Genomic DNA, 4,970 nt, shown 5'->3' on the forward strand with positions numbered 1-4,970 from the left:
ATGGGCCTCTCACTGTCGTGGCCTCTCCTGTTGTGGAGCACAGGCTCTGGATGTGCAGGCTCAGCGGCCGTGGCTCACGGGCCTAGCCACTCCGCGGCATGTGGGATCTTCCCAGACAGGGGCACGAACCCACGTCCCCTGCATCGGAAGGCGGACTCTCAACCACTGCGCCACCAGGGAAGCCCTCATTAGATATTTTTAAATGGTTATTCACTAATTGGTATTCTTTTCCTGGATAGCAAAGTAGTTTCACCTTGATTACTATTTTGATTTTGACGTCCCTTAAATTTAGAAATAGAGATTTGATTATCTACGGATTATAGCAACGTTTCAAACCTGGTTTTCTTCCAACTTTGTAAACAGGACATTGTGGACTCATTTCATCCTCCCATTGCAGGGATTACAGACTAATTTATTTATTTATTTATTTTAAAATTTTTCATTTATATACAATTTTTAAAGATTGCTTTCCATTTACAGTTGTAGCAAAATATTGGTTATACACCCTGTGTTGTACAATACATCACTGAGCCTATCTTACACCCATCAGTTTGTATACACCCCTCCTCCAACTTCATACTGGCCCCCTCCCTGGGAACACAAACTAATTTTTGTTTTTAAACATCTTTATTGGAGTATAATTGCTTTACAGTCTTGTGTTATACAGTTTCGGCTGTATAACAAAGTGAATCAGCTATATGCATACGTACATCCCCATATCCCCTCCCTCTTGCATCTCTCTCCCACCCTCCTTATACCACCCCGCTAGGTGGTCGCAAAGCACTGAGCTGATCTCCCTGTGCCATGAAGCTGCTTCCCACTAGCTATCTGTTTTACATTTGGTAGTGTGTCTATGTCAGTGCTACTCTCTTACTTCATCCCAGCTTACCCTTCCTCCTCCCCGTGACCTCAAGTCCATTCTCTATGTCTGTGTCTTTATTCCTGTCCTGCCCCTACATTCTTCAGAACCATTTTTTATTTTTGGATTCCATATATGTGTGTTAGCATATGGTATTTGTTTTTCTCTTTCTGACTTAACTCTGTATGACAGAACCTAGGTCCATCCACCTCCCTACAAATAACTCAATTTCGTTTCTTTTTATGGCTGAGTAATATTCCATTGTATATATGTGCCACACATTCTTTATCTGTTCATCTGTCACTGATGGGCACTTACGTTGCTTCTGTGTCCTGACTACTGTAAACAGTGCTGCAATGAACATTGTGATACATGTCTCTTTTTGAATTATGGTTTTCTCAGGGTGTATGTAGTGGGATTGCTGGGTCATAAAGTAGTTCTATTTTTAGTTTGTTAAGGAACCTCCATACTGTTCTCCATAGTGGCTGAACCAATTTACATTCCCACCAACAGGGCAAGAGTGTTCCCTTTTCTCCATACCCTCTCCAGCATTTACTGTTTGTAGATTTTTGGGTGATGGCCATTCTGACTGGTGTGAGGTGATACCTCATTGTAGTTTTGATTTGCATTTCTCTAATGATTAGTGATGTTGAGCATTCTTTCCTGTGTTTGCTGGCAATCTGTGTATCTTCTTTGGAGAAATGTCTATTTAGGTCTTCAGCCCATTTTTGGATTGGGCTGTTTGTTTTTTTAATATTGAGCTGCATGAGCTGCTTGTATATTTTGGAGATTAATCCTTTGTCAGTTGCATCATTTGCAATTATTTTCTCCCATTCTGAGGGTTGTCTTTTCGTCTTGTTTATGGTTTCCTTTGCTGTGCAAAAGCTTTTAAGTTTCATTAGGTACAATTTGTTTATTTTTTATTTCCATTTCTCTAGAAGGTGGGTCAGAAAGGATCTTGTTGTGATTTATGTCATAGAGTGTTCTGCCTATGTTTTCCTCTAAGAGTTTTTATAGTGTCTGGTCTTACATTTAGATCTTTAATCCATTTTGAGTTTATTTGTGTGTATGGTGTTAGGAAGTGTTCTAATTTCATTCTTTTACATGTAGCTGTCCAGTTTTCCCAGCACCACATACTGGAGAGGCTGTCTTTTCTCCAATGTATACTCTTGCCTCCTTTATCAAAGATAAGGTGACCAGATGTGCATGGCTTTATCTCTGTGCTTTCTGTCCTGTGCCATTGGTCTATATTTCTGTTTTTGTGCCAGTACCATGCTGTCTTGATTACTGTAGCTTTATAGTAGAGTCTGAAGTCCGGGAGCCTGATTCCTCCAGCTCCGTTTTTCTTCCTCAAGATTGTTTTGGCTATTTGGGGTCTTTTGTGTTTCCATACAAATTGTGGAATTTTTTGTTCTAATTCTGCAAAAAATGCCAGTGGTAATTTGATAGGGATTGCACTGAATCTGTAGATTGCTTTGGGTAGTATAGTCGTTTTCACAATGTTGCTTCTTCCAATCCAGGAACATGGCATATCTCTCCATCTGTTTGTATCATCTTTAATTTCTTTCATCAGTGTCTTACAGTTTTCTGCATACAGGTCTTTTGTCTCCTTAGGTAGGTTTATTCCTAGATATTTTATTCTTTTTGTTGCAGTGGTAAATGGGATTGTTTCCTTAATTTCTCTTTCAGATTTTTCATCATTAGTGTATAGGAATGCCAGAGATTTCTGTACATTAATTTTTTAATCCTGCTGCTTTACCAAATTCATTGATTAGCTCTAGTAGTTTTCTGGTAGCATCTTTAGGATTCTCTACGTATAGTGTCACTGCAAACAGTGACAGTTATACTACTTCTTTTCTGATTTGGATTCTTTTATTTCATTTTCTTCTGTGATTGCTGTGGCTAAAACTTCCAAAACTATGTTGAGTAATAGTGGTGAGAGTGGGCAATCTTGTCTTATTCGTGATCTTAGAGGAAATTATTTCACTTTTTCACCATTGAGAATGATGTTTGCTGTGGGTTTGTCATATATGGCCTTTATTATGTTGAGGTAGGTTTCGTCTATGCCTACTTTTTGGAGAGTTTTTATTATACACGGGTGTTGAATTTGGTCGAAAGCTTTATCCTTCAATTTGTTAATATGGTGTATCACATTGATTGACTTGCGTATATTGAAGAATCCTTGCATTCCTGGGATAGACCCCACTTGATCATGGTTTATGATCCTTTTAATGCACTGTTGGATTCTCTTTGGTAGTATTTTGTTGAGGATTTTTAAATCTATGTTCATCAGAGTTATTGGCCTGTAGTTTTCTTTTTTTGTGACACCTATGTCTGGTTTTGGTATCAGGGTGATGGTGGCCTCATAGAATAGGTTGGGGTTGTTCCTCCCTCTGCTATATTTTGGAAAAGTTTGAGAAGGATAGGTGTTAGCTCTTCTCTAAATGTTTCAAAGAATTCGCCTCTGAAGCCATCTGGTCCTTGGCTTTTGTTTGTTGGAAGATTTTTAATCACAGTTTCAATTTCAGTGCCTGTGATTGGTCTGTTTATATTTTGTATTTCTTCCTGGTTCAGTCTCAGAAGGTTGTGCTTTTCTAAGAATTTTTCCATTTCTTCCAGTTTGGCCATTTTATTGGCATATAGTCTCCTGTAGTAACCTCTCATGATCTTTTGTATTTCTGCAGTGTCAGCTGTTCCTTCTCCTTTTTCATTTCTGATTCTATTGATTTGAGTCTTCTCCCTTTTTTTCTTGATGAGTCTGGCTAATGGTTTATCAATATTGTTTATCTTCTCAAAGTACCAGCTTTAAGTTTTATTGATCTTTGCTATCATTTCCTTCATTTCTTTTTATTTCTGATCTGATCTTTATGATTTATTTCCTTCTGCTAACTTTGGGTATTTTTTGTTCTTTTTTCTTTAATTGCTTTAGGTGTAAGGTTAGGTTGTTTATTTGAGATGTTTCTTGTTTCCTGAGGTACTGTATTGCTATAAACTTCGCTCTTAGAATTGCCTTTGCTGTGTCCCATAGGTTTTCAGTCATCATGTGTTTCATTGTCATTTGTTTTTAGGTATTTTTTTGATTTCCCCTTTGATTTCTTCAGTGATCTCTTGGTTATTTAGTAGCGTATTATTTAGCATCCATGTGTTTTTATTTTTTACAGTTTTCTTCCTGTAATTGATGTCTACTTCCGTAGCACTGTGGTCAGAAAAGATACTTGATACGATTCAATTTTCTTAAATTTACCGGGGCTTGATTTGTGAACCAAGATATGGTCTGTCGTGGAGGATGTTCCATGAGCACTTGAGAAGAAAGTGTATTCTGTTATTTTTGGATGGAATGTCCTATAAATATCAGTTAAGTCCATCTTGTTGAATGTGTCATTTAAATCTTGTGTTTCCTTATTTATATTCATTTTGGATGATCTGTCCATTGGTGAAAGTGGGTTGTTAAGGTCGCCTACTATGATTGTGATTTCCCCTTTTATGGCTGTTAGCATTTGCCTTATGTATTGAGGTGCTCCTATGTTGGGTGCATGAATATTTACAATTGTTAAATCTTCTTCTTGGGTTGATCCCTTGATCATTATGTAGTGTCCTTCTTTGTCTATTGTAATAATCTTTGTTTTAAAGTCTATTTTTTCTGATATGAGAATTGCCACTCCAGCTTTCTTTTGATTTCCATTTGCATGGAATAACTTTTTCCATCCCCTCACCTTCAGTCTGTATGTGTCCCTGGGTCTGAAGTGGGTCTCATGTAGACAGCATATGTACGGGTCTTGTTTTTGTATCCGTTTCACCAATCTGTGTCTTCTGGTTGGAGCATTTAATCCATTTTACATTTAAGGTAATTATTGATATGTATGTCCGTTCCTGTTACCATTTTCTTAATTGTTTTGTGTTTGTTATTGTAGGTCTTTTACTTCTCTTGTGTTCCCTGCCTAGAGATGTTCCTTTAGCATATGTCGTAAAGCTGGTTTGGTAGTGGTGAATTCTCTTAACTTTTGTTTATAGTAAAGGTTCTAATTTCTCCATCAAATCTGAATGAGATCCTTGCTGGGTAATCTTGGTTGTAGGTTTTTCCCTTTCATCACTTTAAATATGCCCTGCCACT

The sequence above is a fragment of the Lipotes vexillifer genome, unplaced genomic scaffold (assembly GCF_000442215.2).
Source record: "Lipotes vexillifer unplaced genomic scaffold, Lipotes_vexillifer_v1.1 scaffold157, whole genome shotgun sequence".
In the NCBI taxonomy this organism is placed as follows: Eukaryota; Metazoa; Chordata; class Mammalia; order Artiodactyla; family Lipotidae; genus Lipotes; species Lipotes vexillifer.